The 21,456-nt window shown below is 44.3% G+C and overlaps 1 long non-coding RNA gene across 3 annotated transcripts; it reads right to left on the bottom strand.

Moving 5' to 3' along the window:
- Nucleotides 1-1,770: 1,770 nt before the first annotated feature.
- LOC123446328 lies at nucleotides 1,771-4,739 on the bottom strand. Of its 3 annotated transcripts, none has more exons than XR_006631311.1 (8): nucleotides 4,306-4,739; nucleotides 3,299-3,528; nucleotides 3,103-3,207; nucleotides 2,847-3,008; nucleotides 2,665-2,754; nucleotides 2,266-2,348; nucleotides 2,077-2,168; nucleotides 1,831-1,976 (listed from the first exon to the last, which is right to left on the bottom strand). It is a non-coding gene; the product is annotated as an uncharacterized LOC123446328 (long non-coding RNA). The 3 variants fall into 3 exon arrangements; XR_006631312.1 differs by having other exon boundaries at nucleotides 1,832-1,976; nucleotides 3,299-3,454; XR_006631310.1 differs by having other exon boundaries at nucleotides 1,771-1,976; nucleotides 3,299-4,739.
- Between the last annotated feature and the right edge of the window lie 16,717 nt (nucleotides 4,740-21,456).

Below are 21,456 nucleotides of genomic sequence, written 5' to 3' on the forward strand. Positions count from 1 at the left end.
GCATAAACAGCGGAGTACAAATCTGAATTTATTTATATAGTGTTGTTCCCTGGATAGATTCTGTTCAGCACAAGTTGGGATAAATCTGACCATTTAGCATAGTGACCATTAGTAGTGTGGTGGATTAATCTAACTATTCCAAATTAAACATGCAAATAAATCCAACAAATTCAAATAAATTCCAATAAAAGAAAACTTGTATTGGAGTTATTTTGTCATTTGTTTTTCATCACCTCAACCATAACTCCTTGTGGTATCACAAAATTTGTAAACAACTTCTCGACCTCATAATTCTTGAACTCTCCTTCCACACCTTCTACAAATTCTTTGATGTTTCTAGGTGATCTGCAAGCAGTCAGAGACCGAAGAGTGTTGTGAAAGCATAGGTCTAAAACATTAATGTCGGGTTTGTTTGGTGGTTGCTTCATATTAACACTGATTGAAAAATTACATGTTGCATGTTCCTCTTGATGACCTTACTCTTGACCTTCACGTACTCCATCCTCCTCTTATGGCAGAATCAAGTTCAGATCTGCCATATCCATGGCGATGAATCGATCCTCTTGATTTTTAGGTACTCCATCTTCCTCTTGTGGAGGAGTCAAGTTTAGATCTGCTATATCCATGGAGACTTCCTAACAAAAATTTAACATTCAATGAACTTAAGGATTTAAAAAGGACATGTAGAAGGACATGAGTAGATTACTATAAAATAGCATGAGTACATTATTGTAAAAGGACATGAGCATTGCTTTGCATTGGATTGCTGGCATTTGCATTTGAACTGTCTATCGATCATTGTTGTTATTTGCATTGCTTTGCCTTTGCATCCATCTATCTATCTATTATAGCTGGTACTTGCTAGTGATTCCTTGGTTACAACAAAGATAGACATATTCGTGATTCCTTGGAGGAGGATGAGAACGAGGATGACAGCCTCAACATGAGGACATGTTGTCTCTCCTCATAGTAGGGTATGAACGGACGACACATTTTGGGTAGGGAAGAAAGGCCATACGCATATGGGCCTGCACACATGGCCTGCTTCTTCTTCTTCTTCCTGCAGGCCCTACAAGAAAAACTGCATGTAGAGACGCCATATTCCATAGCTACACACGTGTTATTTCATCTCTAGGCAACCATAGAGTCGACTTAGTAAAGCGTCTTTGAAGCGTCTCCCTATGCACCGTCTCAAAACATGTAGACACGCTAGCTAAGCGTGTGTACATTGCATGAGACGCTATGTTAGAACGTCCAAAAGTGTCCCTAGATATGACACGCTATATTGGGACATCCAAAAGCGTCCCTCGATATGAGACGCTATATTGGAACGTGAAAAATATATCTAGGTATGAGACGCTGTATTGTGACGTTTAAAAGTGTATCTAGATATGTAGAGTCGTTCTATTAGATGCGCTTATCACGTCTCTACTCATAGTCGTTACATTCATCATGGGCCCTAACCCATTCTTATACACGCTATGTAGAGACGATATTTTTGTCTCAAAATATACACAAGCTTCTTTGTAACTACATATATTTAATTTTGAAAATTATTTGATTTATTTTGAATTTGTATTTCATCATTTCAAACTGAGTTACTTTATCATAACACACGCTTCTGCAGAATGAATAACAAATATTGTTATAGCTAAAGGCATCCACTCCTATCACAAGCCACATTCTTAGGCAACAAATACTATATAAAGGGATCCTCCCATATCACCAATTGTATTCACAAGCATCTCATTCGCACAATTTCAATTAGTAGGAACAAACACCTTGAGTTCAGAACTTTATGAAATCAGATATTCATACGAAAGATATAAATAATTATGAAAATATCATACAACCATAACCAAATTTTCCATGAAGCTAGAAATCCTTTATATAATACACAATATTTGTCCATTTAAAAACTAATTCTTCTGCAGTTGCGTGTCGCTCTTGCAATGCACTCCTTTTCTAAGCGTGGGCTACCATGAAAAAAAAAAGATAACAGAGAAAATGTTAGCATGTAAGCTTTAAGAGTAGTGTGAGAAGAAATGTACTTTGATGAAATTGTAAGAGATGTACCAGTGTTTGGTGGCTTGTTTTGAGGCTGTATAGGAGTGGTTGGGATTGTTTTTTTCACGTAAAAACACGGAGATTCTTCATAAATAATAAACCTGAAGTATGTACATTGGAGCATAAGAAGTCATTGTATGGAAGTGTACTTACGTGTGATAGAGGCGATGCAATAACATGACCAATAGAATCTCTTACTGTTTGGAACTTGTCATAAGGTCTAACCAGTGTCTCATCTCCAAGTCTTGAAACAGCGGCAACAAAAACTGCTACATATTGATCTGCAAGCATGCTTCCTTCAATGACATATGTTTTATCTCTACTCACTAAAGTTCCGTCAGATACACATTTATTTTTGCTTCTTAGGTTCAACGAAAACAACAAGACTTTCACTTTATCCTATGTTTTCAAGAAATGAAACATTCATTATCACAAACCATGGAAGATTTCAGTTAATGCAAAAATGGACGATTGCACATGGAATTAGACCAACTAACTATTATAACCAGTGTCATTCAGATATATATATATATATATATATATATATATATATATATATATATATTATTACAGAAATGGATGATTACACATGTATACCTTCTTAGTGACGCGATTCAGCTGTACACTTGGTTGAGGACCACCTTACTTGGTCGCATTGATACTTTCAGTATGACCATCATGTGCTTTCTGCAATTTAGGTTTAGTTCAGTTTGATCTTATACAAAACATAGAAATTGTTTGATAACAAGGAAGAAATTTATGCGCGCACAGACACACACCTTAGCAACTGTTTGTTCATGTGGTGAAGATAAACTGGTCCAACCCTCTTTTTTTCTCACGCATTTGCTAGGATGAAATTCATGGTTCCTGAATTGCTTGTCCAGTAAATTTGATTCTTCACAGCCTTGATTGACCTTATCATTTTTTTAGATGTGTGCTTTCTACAATTGATGTTCAGTTCGGTTGTAAGTACACATATACAAAACATAGCCATTGTGCGATAACATATTAGAAATGTATGCACAATGGACATACCTTAGCAACCATGTGTCCATGTTGTAAGGAAAAATTGGTGTGACCCTCTTTGGTTGATTCCACACAACCTTAATTGGCCCTATCCAACTTGTTAATCTGTGCCTTCTACAGTTGAGATTCAATTTAGTACTACATTTACCTACATAAAACATAGGCTATGTTTGATAGTGAGGCAAAAAATAATGCACATGTGCACCTTAACAACCATGTGTAGTAAAGATAAACCATTGGAATCCTCTTTGGTTCCCACACAAAAGCTAGGATGCAATTCCTCGATAGTGATCTGATTGTCCAGTACAGTTATTTCTGCACTTCCTTGATTTGACCTATCAGACTTCTCAATGTGTGCTTTCTACAATTGAGGTTCAGTTCAGTTGTAAGTAATCCTATATGAAACATAGGCACTATTACCTCACCTGCATAGCACTAAATGAGAATAAACAAGAATATTTATTAGCGAACAAACTATTACATCACGTGCGTAACATTCAATGGAGTATGCATATTGCTAGGTGATTTTTCAACTATATTATGTGACTCATATTGCTAGATGGATTCCAATGGACAAAGATAGCTAGCTATTACAAGCAGCTTGATTGATTGTTTTATGAGCGACAAGAGTGAATTTTAAATGATACAGAACAGCGAATTGACACATATGAAGACAGAACATTCAATATAAAACTACAGAGGGCCGTCTTTTTTTATTTAGCAGAGTAGCATACAGGATATACAGTAACAAATCTTTCTTTCATTTTAGTTAGGAATTGTAACAGAGTAACAGTGTACGTCAAAATAACAGTGTACATTGCAGCCTGTACAACCAAACACTATCATGCTTTATGTTCCAACATAAATGGAATTTGAGGTTACATGGCCTACACATGGATATACAATAACAAATCTTTCTTTCATTTTAGTTAGGAATTGTAACAAAGTAACAGTGTACGTCAAAATAACAGTGTACAATGCAGCATGTACAACCAGATACTATCATGCTTTATGTTCTAGCGTAAATGGAATTTGAGGATATATGGCCTGGCTATATAACACGAGTTGTAAAATTAGATTGGAACAAACAGTTGCTTACATATTTTCAAGAAAGTATGTCAGAATTTAATTCTAGGCAAGCAAACAATTCATCAAACACTTGGAGTGCTTTGCTAGGATCGAGACTTGAGATGCATAAATGAAGGAAGCCACCTTGGTTGATTTGGTGTTAAAACTGTAGGGGCTATGGGAATCAAGGATCGCCTGCTTGACATGCTGGAGGCTGAAGATGATGGATGGAGACGAGAGCTGCTTGTAGGGCAGTGTACCAACGAAACATGGACCGGAGCTTCGGGTGAAGGATGAGACCGGCATGGATGTGGCTTTTTGACGCTGAGGACGACGTTAAGGAGGAGCACTGCTTTGTGATGGTGAGGACGACGGCGTTGACGGCGCTCCAAGTAGCAGGCTTGCCAATGGAGGAAAACGGCGACGGGCGGAGCAAGTGGTCTTGGGCGAAGCAAGCGGCGCCGGGCGGATCAAGGGGCTGCCCTTGAGGGACTAGGCTGCCACCGCGCCGAGTGCGGGGATGGGCGGCGCGGGGTGGTGATGCTGGCGTAGATTCGATTCAGGAGGTTGGATAATGGGGAGGTGGCAGCGAGGAAAATTATCCGGCGAGATATATTATATATATGGAGATAAAGGAAATACATACGCGGGAAGTGTTCTGCGCTACCGGTACGCGCCAAAAACAAATTTAGTGAAAACAACCCGGAAACGTCATAAGTGCAAATAGTTTGGGAGCGTCAAATAACCACTTATGTGGAAAACTATTATTTTAGGTTTTCTTATCAGATATATTTGTATTATTTGTTCTTTTCCTAAAAGGATCCAACATTATTGGGTAATTAACGTGTGAATTAATATCCACAATAGTATTAATAAAAAGTATAAATCTAGGTTTTTCTAGGGGGATAGTATAAAGCTAGTTTTTTTATAAAGCTAGTGTAATGTCAAAAATGCGATAGTGATAGGCGTCGATCGATTTGGGTCGGTCGGCCCGCAGCCATTCGATGTGGTGAATTACGATTGGCGGCCGCACATGCTTCTCCGGTGACGTCCACCCCTCCCCCTTTCCCACGGCTGCCTGTCCTTGTCGCCGGTCATCGCCCTCGTCCATAGTCCTCATAGTCGGTCGCCACCGTCGAGCGACGTATCTCCAGTGTGCGTCCGCGCTGTTTGTTGGGGGAGAGAAGAGAGGAGGTGCACAATCGCCATCATAGGAAAGAAAAAAGGGAGGCGTTGCAGATCTGCAAGGTTGAAGAAGAAAAGCAAAGAGGGCAATGTGGCTGGCCCGCATCGTACGCGTCGCTTGGTGGATGGATGGGAGGAAGTGTGTGTGGATTCTGCGAGCGCGCGGGATACTAGTGTTGCCCCTTATATTATGGGACGGAGGGAGACTCCAAGTTTATATGGTATCAGCCTAGGTCGGTTCAAGCACGGTTCCGTCGACGCCACTCTTGAGTGCATCTGTGATGTCTTTCACCATATAGATTATTAGAGTATATTCGGCCAGTTCAGTTTTGGTAGTTTGAATTCTAATTTATCTATTCTATACTTGGACTCCAAGAATATGTACTTATATAAACAGACAATTAAGGCATTAATTAACACACAATTATTATCAAATATCATGGTATCAAACGCCTGGGTTTCCGCCCTTGGCATGGCTTCGCCGCCAACTCCTCCCTCGTTGCCGCGGCGGCGGCTCTTCACCACCACCGAGTTCCGTGTCGCCGGCGCGGCTCCTATCTCTTCCTCAACTCCTCCCAAAAACCTGCTCCATCCCAACCACCTTAGCTCTCCCTCGCTGATACAATCACTGATGTTTCACCATTCATCCCGATAACCCTAGATCTTGTCGCCCACAACTTCTACCATTGGCACCATCTCTTCCATGTCCACCTCGACCGCTGTGGTCTCCGTCATCGCATCAATCCAGCCGCTCCCCCGCGGCTGACCGACCCTCATTGGATCAAGGATGATCTCACCATCATCCAATGGATATATACTCGAATCTCCATCGAGCTCTTCAACCTCGTATCCAACGACGATGCCACCATCGCTGAACTACAGGCCTCTCTTCAGCAGCTCTTCCAGGACAACTCTGATGCGCGCGTTAACTCGTTACATATCGAGCTCCGCACCAGCATCCAAGGTGATTCTCCGGTTACCGTCCATTGCCAACGCATTAAGGCAATCGGCGAAGAACTTCGTGAGCTTGGTGATCATGTTGATGATCGAACTCTCATCAATGCTCTCCTCGTCGTCCTTGGGGAGCAGTTCGAGAAGCAGGTCGCCTTCATTCCTATGATGCGCCCCTACCCCTCCTTCACGGAGGTCTGCTCCATCTTGCAGCTCGAGGCACAGAACCAGGCACGTAAGGCGACGCGTTTTCCCCAACTATTTCACGTCGCCTCGGCCGCCGCACCGTATACATCGCCTCTACCGACGCCTTCGGCTCCTCCAGGCTGGCGCCCGAGCCCTAACTATCGGGGCAAAAAACCCGTCTACCGGCCGACGCAACTAAAGGTGAATTATACCTTTTGTTCCAACCAGTCAGCAAAACGTGCACTAATCAAATCCTTATTGTCATCATCCGTCAAATTTAGTTGCTCCGTTTCCTCTTCTCTTGATCCACGAATTCTATATAATAATAAGACAAATGACATCATGATTTTTTCTAACTTGTGAAAAACAAAAGTTGTATAAGATAGTACTCATGCACACCTACGGAGACCATCAAGATCATGAGAGTGTCCCAAGACATATCATTGTGCTTGAACTAGAAGCTTATCGTCCAACTGGCCTACAGTGACAGCCTTTCTAATTGGCCCACCAACACTATCAAACATGTACTCGGTACTTAGGTTCAAATTGTATAATATGGTTTACCGCAACCATTCCCCTTACATTGCAAAACATAAATCGAGATGTGACTTTACTAGAAGAATTTATGTGAAGTAAATAAAGGATTTTTCATGTGGCATAAGCGTTATGATGTGAAGAACTCCCAAAGCATACTGAGCCAAGTCATGAACATACGGATCAACAAGTACACACTGAAACAGATTGTTGTAAATCAAATCACCTGGTGCTCGTGGTGACCATCGTTGGTAAGGAGGCACTGCTCGGCTACCTCTATGTGTCGTGGAAGCTCTGCACATTGCGGAATGAGGAAGCGCAACATGACAACTTGGGCGTCTGACAAGCAAGGAGACAAGAGCAGTATAGCGAGTTGTTGTGGTTGGGGACGAAGGAAGAAATGCAGGAAACGAACAAGAGCTAGTTCTTTTGAATCGATTCATATCAACTAATTTAGGTGGCTTTGATTCAAGTGCTATTTGAATAATCAATTCAATTGCATTATATGAAAAATGTGTAAACGGGTTAAAACAGGCAAATCATCAAAGTTTCGACAAAAGTGTGGGAAAAACATAGTGTCAATGAAAACAGGGGCAAATCATCAAAGTGCAAAGAAAGTCATGACAAATCATCCAACTTATGATAGGTGAATATATGGAGAGGAGATGGTTAAGGTGAGAAGGAAATAGGAAATCACATTTATTCAAAGTTTAGTGCAACTAGTTTTAATAGCTATCTGAGTTTTAGAAAATAAAATTATTTAATGTTTTCTTAAGTCTAAGATAAGAAAAATCGCACATAAAAACCTCTCACGAATGTTCTCTAGGGTCGCACATTTATCATAATTGGTTGCTAAGAATAACGCCACACATATGTCTCATAATTCGCCTCTAAGAATAGAGTCGCACATTAAAACGTCTCACAACTCGTCTCTTAGTTAATCAAAATAGAAAAATAATTTTCTTGAAGGTTGTTGATAAGAAATAGCTTGTGGTGCTTTGTAAACGTCATAAAAAGCGTCTTTAGGTCGGTAGTTTTTATGGGTGTAGAGGCGAACAAAAAAAACGACCTAGAAAAATCGACCATACATGGTGTTTTTGATGTAGTGGCCGTGGCTAGAGCTGCTAGCCTGATTGTTCCTTTTTTCCTTTCACATTCCTCTCTCGCTCTCAGTCGGTGTATTGTCTATACCCCTCTACCTACGTACCAACCACCTCTAACAGCAACAGCAGCAGTACTACTTAGATGCAGTTATATTTTGTTCAAAGAATTAGGACTCCTTGGTTGGGAATAATACATTATGTAGGGGTAACAACCAAGATACTCCGTGTACAATATGCATGCCTGCTAGCGTGGGCATGCATGCGTAGCATAGCACTTGATGAGAGCTTGATTTAATGATGGTGGTGTTTTGTTGCTAGCCGGCTTGCGAATTTGTCTCCTTGTGTAGGAGGCAGGGGCAAGGGTACAAGGAGGTGGATGCAAGTGTCCAAACACGTCAAAAGGTGGCTGGGCGGTCGGGGCAAAACCGCCATGGTTTCGACTGGGGCAAGACCGCCGTGATTGTTGGAGCATGATCACTTACTGAAAATATGGGTGCTGTTACAAAGTTCTTCTCAATGCTATTTATATCAACACTTTAAATATGAACTATGTTGATGACTTTGTAAGTCTTTTTCATAACGAATTAGTAGATCAAATGAGCACATAGTTGTCAACCGTTATTAAAATCTTATGCTTGGTGCTTCAGCTTGAGCGACGATGTTTGGCGTGGTGCCATTGAGATATAGATAGATAGATATATAGATATATAGATAGATAGAGAGGTAAAAGAGCCCCAAAAGTTGCAAGGCACTATCGTCGATTCCTAGAGAGGCGAGGGACTAGATAAAATGGCAAGAAGAGCTGGGCTTGATGCTTTTTATGTATAGATTAGAACTATACTTATCCTATTTTCCCCTAAAATGTCATAATAAGTTTAGTTAGCTTAAAAATCACATAATTACCTAAGTTAGCTCTAAAATGACACACATAAGGCATTAGAATAATAAAAACAAGGAAGAGGAGAAAAAGAATGAACAGAAGAAGAAAGAATAAAAGAAGAAGAATGAGAAGGAAACACATAAAAAGATATAAGAGAAAAGAAGAAGGAAATATGTTCTTATTCTTCCTTTTTATCTTCCTTCTTTTTCTCCATCTTCTACTTCTTATTATTATTATTATTATTATTATTATTATTATTATTATTATTATTATAGTCTTCTTATTCTTCTAGTCTTCTTCTTGTTCTTCTACTTCTTCTTCTACTTCTTCTTTTTCTTTTACTTCTTCTTATTCTTTTAGTCTTCTTCTTCTTTTTCTAACTTTCTTAATTACTTCCATTTTTGCAGATTTGATTCACTTCATGGAAGCTGGCATTGATGGACTGCTAGTGTTCAGTTTTTCTTCATTTATATTGACGAACAATGTGAAACTTATGTATGTATATATGATTGAACTATGCGAAACTATGTATTTTGCTAGCCTATGTGTTCTCTAGCTTGTTAAATATTTTATGATGATGTTGGAAATATATGTGCTGAAGATGTGTGAAACTATATATATATATATATATATATATTTGCTAGAATATATATATATATATATATATTTGCTAGAAAAATGCTAGGAAATAAAAGAAAAACGACCAAAAGGGGCAATACATGCTCTTTGTCATCTACCAGCATATGGCAATGCCCTTTTCCATCTGCCACTAGACGGCAAAGATGACACGTGGCAGCAACCTGTGCAACCTGGGAGCACCAGTTTTGACTCATTGGGTCACTTTTTCGTGTGTTGGTTGATGGCAAAGGCTTGGGGCAAGCAGATGGCAAAGGGCTAGGGCAGGAATGTGACAGCCCGATGCCGACGTTCCAGAAGATTCCCCTTTCTTTCCGTTTTCGTCGTGTGTCTGTGTTCTTTTGTCGCATCATCATCGCATCATCTGCATTGCATCGGCATCTCGTTGCCACTAGTTTTCAAAACATGCATCCGTTGTTAGTTGCCGGTTAACATCGTTGTTCGTTCTGAGTCCGACCGCACTCGCACGCGCCCGCGGCACCGTCAAAACCCTGTTTTTAAAGTGTGCGTAAAACTTCCTCTGATCGGGTTGAGATTTGTCGTGCGGCATTATTTATATATAGGTAGGCCGCCTGTCAAATTTCGTCGCGATCGGAGACCGTCTAGTACCCGAAAGGTCGACCGTAGCGGCACCGTATTCGGTCTACCGACGGGACGTTTGCCGGTGTTTTAAAATTCGTGCCGCGCTGCCCGTTCTCCCTCTCGTCTCCGGATATACCCTCTACACGGCCACGTACCCATTCCCGCGTTCGGAATCGTCCGAATCCGACCCCGCGGTTGGATCCGGAACATGATTCCGGTTAACCGAGCCCCCAAGTTTGTCTATATATACCCCACCATCACATTTAGACAGCCAGCCCTAACCTGCCTCGTTTTCCGCGCCCCTAACCCTAGCCTCCCACCTCTCCCCTGTCTCCCACCAGCAGCCGCCGGGCCCACGAATCCCACGTGGGGCCCGCCCGAGCCCATCCGAGCCCGAAGCTCCCATCCATGCCGCCGCCTCGCCCGAGAGCTCTTCCTAGCCGCGCCGCCGCTCCTCCCCGTGGGCCGCCGCAGCTTCTCGCTCCGCCGTCGTACGCCCCGCTCGCTGGAGATCCCCTTTCCCGGTGACCCCGCTGGCCGGAGCACCACCAGGTGCCCCGCAGCAGCCCTGCCCTCGCCGGGGACCGCAGCGCCGGCCTACCACCGCGTCATGCCCTCCGGCCTCCGCGCCGCCATGCGCTGCCGCCGCCCTTGCCCAGATCCGGAGGCCGCAGGCCGGATCCAGCCCTCCGGCGCGCCGGCAGCCACCGGAGCCCTGCGTTCCCGCCGCCCTCGCATCGCTGGGACCTTCTCTCCTCTCGGTCGAGAGCGAGGAGGAGGACGACGTCCCTCGCCCGAGCGCTCCCAGCGCCGATCCGCCCACGTGGGCCTCCCAACCGCCGTGGCCCAGCTCGCCTCTCCCGCAGCGGCCCAGCGTCCCGCGCCACGGCCCAGCACCCGAGACGCCTCGTGGGTGAGCGCCAGACGCGCCCAGGCCGAGCGCCTCCCCACGGCTCAGCTCCCGCCGCCGGCCCAGTTCGGCCACCTCTCCCTCAGCATTAGGTAGATTCGACCCATTAGATTAATTAGGTTTTTTTTCCGGAATTAATAAATTCCAGAAAATAGATATATTTAAAACGCCCGTAGTTTAATAACCGTAAGTCGGAACGACGCGTATTTTATATGGTTTTGTGGTAGTTTCGCGCGTAGAACACGAATTTAAAGTTTGCATATGTGTTTGACGTAGTTTAGCGTGCCATATGCATTGTTTACCGTGCTGTCTATATAGGATAGACGCCGTATTTATTTTTTGCGCTAGACCGTATTGTCCGAATGTCGTTTTAGAAATGCCCATGTTTTAGGGACCATTTTTCCATGCATTTTAGAGCAGTCATTTGTATTTTTGCGTGTAGGAAATTGCCTCTAGTTTATTTTCCCGTATATAGGTTATTTTCCCGGATTAATGTGTGGCTTTATTTTGTGTTGCAACCCCACATATTTTATATGTTTCCGGGGTGGAAAAATCCCATGGATTTTTCTGTGCAATTAGTTTTAGCTTTTGAGTAAGTTAGTTCGCGCGATATTTTGCCGTGATGCCCTTTTGTTTATTTCATAGGATTTATTCTGTGCTTCGTTTGACGGAGTGGTCAACTAGGAAGTTGTTTTTGGATGTTTTGTCTAGCTCCTGGTATTTTTGGTTGCAATAGAAATGCATGTTTAGGTGTTCTTTTCTTGCTCTCAAGTTGCTAGAAATAGTGCTGATTTGGAGGAGCTGAAATATTTCTAAGTCTGGAATCTGTTATTAGTTTGTTGCTGTCTTGTCTTGATTGTATCTTGTGCTCTATAGCTCTTTTGAGGTTGGTCCAATGGAGTTAGTTGTACCCCTTGTGTTTCTCTAGCTTGCTGTAAATTTTCATGCCATTTGGAGTCCTGTAGCTATAGGTTTTTCTGCTGTCAATATTGCTTCAGATCGAAAACTGCACTTTCATGAGGTGTAATTTTCACTAAGTCTGAATAGTGTGTGAGATGCCATTTTGTGTCTTCTTTCCCTAGTGATCCATGATGCCATGCTAGTTGTTGTTAGTTGTTTGTAGTAGTTCTTCTTGCCCTCTTTCGTGTCATGCCTTGCTTGAGTTTATCGGAGTTGTGTAGCCGTAGTTGTGGCTCATAGAAGATGCAATGTGGCTGATTTTGGCAGATTGTAGTCCGTTCTTGTTTTGCTCGTAGTTTTTGAACCGTAGCTCCGTTGTGATCGTGTCCTACATGAAACTTGCTTAGAATCTTGTGTAGTTTCTTTTTCTCTTGCTGTTTGTATGTTTTGAAGTGCTCGTAGCCGTCGTTGCACACATATTGCATTCATGCCATCATATCTTGCGATGCTTGTATCTTTTGAACCATAGCTCCGTTGGAGATTTTCTTTATGTGTAAATTGCTTGAAATGACGTGTAGAATCATGTGAACCTATTTTTTTGCTGTTTAACAACTAATTAAATGTGTTAATTCAGATCTGGACAGAATTCTAAATTAACATGTGAGGTCGTCTCGGAGATGCTATATGTCGTTTCCGACCTCATTTAAAATGTCTAGATAGGTAGTTTAATTTCCTCTTAACCTCTCGCATGTTTAACCACATTTAATATTGTCGTGTATTTAATCGGCATAGAACTAAATAATTAACATGGGGTTTCGTCAATATGCAACTCGTTGCATATTGAACTTCACTTAATGTGTAGTGTTTGATTGTGTGATTTGTCATGCCGTGACTTGCATGTTTTCAGCTGCCCATGCATCATTTGTGTTGTGCATCATGTGGTGAATTCCGTGTGATGATTTGTGTTTCTGGTTTCCCCCGTCTCGATAGAGTTCCGCAAGCGTGTCGGATGTGAGGACCCGTTCGACTACGTCGGTTCGTCTGCTTCACGGAGTCATTCTTCTTTCAAGCGGGATCTCAGGCAAGATGATCATTTCCCCAGATACCATTACTATCATTGCCATGCTAGTTTTATCGCTTCTATAGATTATGTCTCGTTGCCTACCACCTGTTAAATATCATCCTCTCAACAATGCCATGATTACCTTCAACATGTTCGACCTAGCAAACCACTGATTGACTATGTTATTGCTTGCTTAACCCTGTTGATAGCGTTGCTAGTTGCAGGTGTAGTTTCTTCCATGTGATAACATGGGTTCCTTGTTATATCACCATATTTAAATGCTATTTAACTTAATGCACCTATATACTTGGTAAAAGGTGGAAGGCTCGGCCTTTCTAGCCTGGTGTTTTGTTCCACCTTTGCCCCCTTAGTTTCGGCTACCGGTGTTAAGTTCCATAAATGAGCACTCCTAACACGATCGGGGTTGTTATGGGGACCCCCTTGATCATTCGTTTTAGATTAAAGCTGGTCTGGCAAGGCCCAACTTTGGTACTACATTTGCCTAATAACCTAATAATAATGCATAGGGACCCGCCGGCACCCGCGGACTATTTTAATCAACCCCCGGGCCAATGCTCCTCATGAGTGTTGGTCCCACCTGAGTTATGTCCAGCGCCCCTCTGGTCACCCGGAGGTTTAGCGATCCCGACGTCTAGCTCATCCGCCGTGTCCTGAGAAGGAGGTACGCGACTCCTATCGGGATCGTCGACACGTCGGGCGGCCTTGCTGGATTAGTTTTACCTTTGACGAGATATCTTGTGCATCGGGATTCCGGTGATGCTTTGGGTAATCTCAGAGTTGAGGTTTTCCACTAGGGAATCCAACGAGATCCCGAGCTTCGTGATTGCGGATTTCCATGCGGTTTGTGGTAATTTGTGATGGACTAGTTGGAGCACCCCTGCGGGGTTAAATCTTTCGGAAAGCCGTGCCCGCGGTTATGTGGCAATGTGGAAACTTTGTTTAACACTGGTTCTAGATAACTTGAAGTTAACTTAATTAAAATATGCCAACTGTGTGCGTAACCGTGACCATCTCTTTCGTGAGTTCCTTCTCCGATCGAGGACACAGTGGGGTTATGACTGACGTAGGTAGGTGTTCAAGATCATTCATTTGGTCATCTGTAGTTCACGTCCGCTATGCGTAGTTCTTCCCCCTCTTATTTCTGGTACTCGTAAGTTAGGCACCAAATATATGCTTAGTCGCTGCTGCAACCTCACCACTTAACCATACCTCTCCCATTAAGCTTTGCTACTCTTGATACAATTGGAAAAGAGATTGCTGAGTCCCCTGTGGCTCACAGATTACTACAACACCAGTTGCAGGTGCAGGTAAAGGTCACTTGACGCGAGCGTGTTGATTGTTCATTTGGAGTTGCTTCTTCTTCTTCTTCTTCTTCTTCATCAATCTAGGATGGGTTCCAGGCCGGCAGCCTGGGATAGCAAGGATGGACGTCGTTTTTCTTTTCTCGTTTGTTTTCGTCCGTAGTCAGACCCTGCTCTTACTCTTGATGATTATGTAATGTACTGATGTGACTCTGATGTAGCTTGTGGCGAGTGTAAGCCAACTCTGTATATATATCTCTTCTTTTCAGTACATGTACTTGTAACGATATCCATTCTTGCGACACGACGAGATGCGCTTCTATCCCTGACGAGGCCTTCGTGCCAAATTGAGGATAGGGTCGCATCTTGGGCGTGACAAGGAAGATGGCAAAGGACTTGGGGGCAAACACATGACAAATTGCTTGGAGCATGCAGATGGCAAACTTTGTCGTCTGGCGGACGACAAAGTATGTCGTTAGTGTTGGAATTATGCCCTAGAGGCAATAATAAATGTATAGTTATTATTATAATTCCTGTATCAAGATAATAGTTTATTATCCATGCTATAATTGTATTGAATGAAGACTCATTTACATGTGTGGATACATAGACAAAACACCGTCCCTAGCATGCCTCTAGTTGGCTAGCCAGTTGATCGATGATAGTCAGCGTCTTCTGATTATGAACAAGGTGTTGTTGCTTGATAACTGGATCACGTCATTGGGAGAATCACGTGATGGACTAGACACAAACTAATAGACGTAGCATGTTGATCGTGTCATTTTGTTGCTACTGTTTTCTGCGTGTCAAGTATTTATTCCTATGACCATGAGATCATATAACTCACAGACACCGGAGGAATGCTTTGTGTGTATCAAACGTCGCAACGTAACTGGGTGACTATAAAGATGCTCTACAGGTATCTCCGAAGGTGTTAGTTGAGTTAGTATGGATCAAGACTGGGATTTGTCACTCCGTGTGACGGAGAGGTATCTCGGGGCCCACTCGGTAATACAACATCACACACAAGACTTGCAAGCAATGTAACTTAGTGTATGTTGCGGGATCTTGTATTACAGAACGAGTAAAGAGACTTGCCGGTAAACGAGATTGAAATAGGTATGCGGATACTGACGATCGAATCTCGGGCAAGTAACATAGCGAAGGACAAAGGGAATGACATACGGGATTATACGAATCCTTGGCACTGAGGTTCAAACGATAAGATCTTCGTAGAATATGTAGGATCCAATATGGGCATCCAGGTCCCGCTATTGGATATTGACCGAGGAACCTCTCGGGTCATGTCTACATAGTTCTCGAACCCGCAGGGTCTGCACACTTAAGGTTCGACGTTGTTTTATGCGTATTTGAGTTATATGGTTGGTTACCGAATGTTGTTCGGAGTCCCGGATGAGATCACGGACATCACGAGGGTTTCCGAAATGGTCCGGAAACGAAGATTGATATATAGGATGACCAAATTTTATTACCGGAAGGTTTTCGGAGTTACCGGGAATGTACCGGGAATGACGAATGGGTTCCGGGAGTTCACCGGGCGGGGGGGGGGGGGCAACCCACCCCGGGGAAGCCCATAGGATTTGGGGAGACACACCAGCCCTTAGTGGGCTGGTGGGACAGCCCCAAAGGGGCCTATGCGCCAAGAGAAAGAAATCAAAGGAAAAGCAAAAAAAAGAGGGAAGAAGTGGGAAGGGAGGGGGACTCCTCCCACCAAACCGAGTCCAACTCGGTTTGGGGGGGGAGTCCTCCCCCCCTTGGCTCGGCCGACCCCTTGGGAGTCCCTTGGACCCCAAGGCAAGGTCCCCCTCCTATATATATGGGGCTTTTAGGGCAGATTTGAGACGACTTTCTCACGGCTGCCCGACCACATACCTCCATAGTTTTTCCTCTAGATCGCGTTTCTGTGGAGCTCGGGCGGAGGCCTGCTGAGACGAGATCATCACCAACCTCTGGAGCGCCGTCACGCTGCCGGAGAACTCTTCTACCTCTCCGTCTCTCTTGCTGGATCAAGAAGGCCGAGATCATCGTCGAGCTGTACGTGTGCTGAACGCGGAGGTGCCGTCCGTTCGGTACTAGATTGTGGGACTGATCGCGGGATTGTTCGCGGGGCGGATCGAGGGACGTGAGGACGTTCCACTACATCAACCGCGTTCTCTAACGCTTCTACTGTATGATCTACAAGGGTACGTAGATCACTCATCCCCTCTCGTAGATGGACATCACCATGATAGGTCTTCGTGCGCGTAGGAAAATTTTTGTTTCCCATGCGACGTTCCCCAACAGTTAGCCACCTAACTAGGCTAATAGCCATACATTGTTGTCAATGTCCCGTGCCGTCTGCCTGCTGATGGCAAAGATTCTTTCCCATTCGATGTGTCCTAGCAGACGGCAAACATCCGCATTGCCGGCGCTAGCAGCGCCAAAACTGTTGCCATATGTCGGCACATGCTAAAAACCTTTGCCATCCTTGGACTAGTCCTTTGCCATCTGCCATAGCATATGGCAAAGAACCTGATTCCCGTAGTGGTTGTGCCCACTGCTTATACTGAGAAACCATATTCGTTGTTAGGACAAAGGAACATGATAAAACTTCAACTGTTGTTAACAAAAGTTATATTAGAAAAACCAAACCGTGTGAGCAAATCAAGGTAGAACCTAGTATTGCTATGGTTAAGGATTTCTTGGATGATAATATTGATGTACAAGTTATTTATTTCTATGATGAAGCTGCTAGAACTGCCGAACGTGATACTAATGATAAGAATAGACCTTTTGTTGGCATGCATGTCGTCTCAGTCAAGATAGGAGATCATTATTATCATGGTTTATGTAATAGGGGTGCTAGTGTGTAACAACCCGAGACCAACGCTCCACAAGATTCCCTTTTTATTCCATTGTGGTCATGTGATTATTTGTTTGTTGCATTCATCATTGCATCATGCACATAATCTGCATTGCATCGGCACTCCGTTTCCGTCAGTTTTCAAACCTTGCATATGTCATTAGTTGTCGGTTCTCTCTGTTTTCCTGGTTGACCGTTTTGAGACCAACCACACGCGTGCGCCCGCGGAATCATTTAAAATCTTGTTTTCAAAAGGGTGTATAAAACTTTCTCGGATTAGGTTGAAATTTGGCGAGCGGTCTTATTGTAGTGTAGGTAGGCTGCCTGCCAAATATCATCGCAATCGGAGTTCGTTTGAGACATGAACATTTAAACCTATAGCGGCACTATAGCCGGTCATTTCGTGGGACGTTTTCGGTTTATAAAACTTTGTCGCCGAGTGCCTGTTTTCCCTCTCATCTCCGCGTAGCCTCTCTGCAGAGTGCACCGACCTGACCGCAACCTAGTCCGAAAACTTCTCTGGACCCGAAACCTACGGTCGTGACCGTTGGGTCCGAATCAACCCTGTTTCACCGCAAATCCTCATCGGTTTTTCAATAGGATCCCCTAACCTATTTAACCACGACCACTCGATTTAGATCGGAAGGTTTATACCTAAGCGAACCTTTTATTTATATGCGAATGTAGACCTACCCTAACCCTAGTCCAATCAGTCCCACCACGCGCCGCCACCCACCTCGGGTCACCCATCCGTCCAATCCGCACCTACAATCGCCAGATCCTCTCGTGCCCGAGCTGCGCCTGGATGCGTCCACTGCCACAAGCACCAGCGTACAGCGCCCCGCTGCTAGCCCACACCCGCCCAAAGCAGCTGCGCCCGATGCCAGCCATGCCTATTGGGGCTCCTCTCCACTCCAGCACTGGCGCCGACGAGCAGAGACGTCGAAGCCCCGCACCAGTGCGACATCGTCGGACCCCGCCACCAGGAGATCGAAGCTGTCATCATGGAGAACAGCGCCCCCGCCCGTTCTTGCGTTCCCTCGGTCGAATCTGTATAGTCTAGATGTGGTCACAAATGCCTAACCAAGTTTGTTGGTAGCGCACCTAATTCCTACCCAAGAGGTTATGGGTTCGAATCTAGTGCACCCTAGCAATTTTATTTGTTTAGGTTGTCTCGGTTTCTACCAGCTTGCCCGTATGGTTTATAATAGCACCGAATCCATCCCATATCACATGTATACTTTAGTGCAGTTGGTCGTCCCAGTGAGCCAACATCCTGGAGGTCCTCGTGTCAAATCCCCATGGCCTCTATTTTATTTTCACCCTTTGTATTTATTTTTATTTTGCATGCATGTTGCATCCATGTCATATGATCTTGTGTTGCTCGTATCGTTTAGACCATAGCTCCATACAAATGTGTTATATGTCTAAACTCACTAGAATGATGCGTAGTTTTACATGAACCACTTTATTTTGTCGTTTAACAAACATAAAATGTGTTTAGGACACATCTAGACAGATTTCGGAGTTAATGCGTGGGGTCATTTCGGAAATTCTATATGTCCTTTCCGACCTCATTTAAAATGCCTATATAAGTACTTTATTTGTGCTTCACCTCTTGCCAGGTTTAAACAACATTTAATATTGTCGTGTACCTAAAGGGGAGTGAACTAATAATTCGTATGTGGAGTTTCGTCAGTATGCAACTCGTTGCATATTGAGCTTCACTTAATGTGTAGTGTTTGATTGTTGTGAATTGGCATGCCATGCCTTGCATATTTGAAATGTACATGTGTCATATTAGGTTGTGCATCATATCGTGCATGTGCCGTGGTGAATATCGTGTGTTGATTCTGATTTCCTGTTTTCTTCGTCTCGATAGAGTTCCGCAAGCGTGTCCGAATGTGAGGATCCGTTCGACTACGTCGGTTCGTTTGGTTCACGCATTCGTTCTTCTTCCAAGCGGGATCTCAGGCAAGATGACCATTTCCCTAGATACCATTACTATCATTGCCATGCTAGTTGTTTCGTTTCTATCGATGTGCCTCACTGCCTATCGCGTGTTAAATGTGTCACACCCTGTTTTTGCTATCACTTGTCTGTATTGTGAATTTCTGAGCTTGTTAAAACTTTTTCAAAACTAGTGTTGTGAGTGTCGTGATTGACATTGGATGCTTGATCATGTGACGATTTAAAACCCTAAATTCTTTTGGTATTATACTAATTTCCAAAAACCTTTGGTTATTTCTGATCAAGGAAAAACCTACCTTAAGTTGCACTACATGTCCTTGATAGCAAGGAGTGCTTCTACTCATATTTGGTAATCTGATTTTAACCTATCTTTTCATTTCAAAACCACAAAAATAATTTTTTTTGTGATTATTTTCCTAATTAAATAACATGTCCATTTTTTAGGCCAGAATTGGTATTCCAACATGGAAAAATACTTTTCTTCCTTAGAAAAATCTGATTAAATTTGGAGATGATCAGAAGGACATATATTTGCCATACATCGAACACCTTCTGACAGATAGGAAAAAGCCACCTTAGCCACTGCTAAACCAAACCCCTTTGCTTCAAACTCATAGAATAAGTGGCCAGCACCTGTGTCTAACCCCAGTCAACCGGCCACACACTGGTTCAAAGTGGAAAGGCCAAAAGCCTCAATTTAGATCTTAGTCATGACTGACAGCACTAGTATTTTTGCCTCCCTTGACCAGCCGAAGCTCCCACAAGAACCAAACGGCTAGCCACACCCCCAGCCAGTGCCAGGACATGCTAGACACGTCCAAAGTGCCTCAGAGCGCACCAGCATGCCGTAGCATGCCAAAATTGCGCTCTAGGTGCGCTACAGGGAGTCACCGAGGTGGGGGCAACGCCCTCGGCCAGTTCCAGCCTCCCCCGAGATGTCCATCCTCTTCCCCGGCAACCCTTCTGCATCGAGCAAGCCTCAGGCCCCCTCCTCTCCCACGCTAGAGATTGTGTGACGCGTGCCCCTGCGCACCAGAACCGACCAAGGTTGCGCGGCCACGAATGCTCGACTCCCCTCTCTCTTCCTCTGCTACAGATGGTTCGGGCAGTCCAAAACCACGTCCTGAGATCGTGGTTTCGACCCCAGCCTCTCTCGGCACCCCCATGCACGCCACGGTGAGTCACCGGCGCTCCCAAATCTGCTCACCGTCGCGGGCCTATAAATAGCCCTCCCCTCGCTCCAGCACCCCTCAGATAGCTTCACCACGATCACTAGTACCTCCGTGGCCACCCTAGCAACCCAGCAGAGCCCCGGTGCTCGAGATCGACCGAGGCCCGTCCGCATCGGAGCTCCGGTCGATCTCTGGCTACACGACGGCTACTGCGCCCCTCGACCCACCAAACTAACCCTCTCTATCCCAGGAAGCTTTCCCCCAACTCGCCCGAGGTTTTCTGTGTCTCTAGCCACCCCCTCGATTACCTCCCGAAACTCCTCCGCCACGGCCTCCTCGTCGCCGGCAAACCCCTGCCTCCCTGTCGTTGTTCCGACCACCAGCAGGTAGGCGACAGTAAGGCGAACCCATTCCAGTGCTCGTTGGGGCATGAGCGCGTTGGCAACCTCGTCGGCGTCCTCCTCCTCCGCTCTAGCCAGAGGTAGGAGACGACCCCGACAGGTGTGCCCCACCTGTCGGTGGCCCAACCTCCTCCCCCGCGCTGACCTCGGCCGCTGACCGCAGGGCCCCGCGCGTCAGGTTCAAACCTGATGGCGCGCGCGCCTGGGCAGGCTGTCGGCTGGCCATGGGCCAGCCCAACTCTGGGCCGAGCCAGGCCGGTAGTTAGCCGGTTTTTCTTTTATTTTCTAAACCCTGGTTTCTAAGATTTTTATAAATACATTTAACCATTGTAAAAATATGATTCTTCCACTGTTATTCTTCTAAAAATGTGTTGTATTTAATAATATGTTTGGATGAATTTTCCAACAACTATTCTATTTTACATTAATAAAAAGGCCTAATTGAAATAGTTTTGCTTCTCTTTGGTTGATTTCAAAAATATTCCTTCAAGGAAAACTAAGGCAAATATTTTGAAAATGATACCTTAGATTTATTAGTAATAAAGAACATTTTTAAAATGACTTTGTGGTCTATTTCTGTGTGAGCTATTTGTTATTTATTGTTTTATCGACGATAGAAAATCCGTGTGATGAGGG

Source organism: Hordeum vulgare, chromosome 4H, assembly GCF_904849725.1.
Source record: "Hordeum vulgare subsp. vulgare chromosome 4H, MorexV3_pseudomolecules_assembly, whole genome shotgun sequence".
NCBI classification, from domain to species: domain Eukaryota; kingdom Viridiplantae; phylum Streptophyta; class Magnoliopsida; order Poales; family Poaceae; genus Hordeum; species Hordeum vulgare.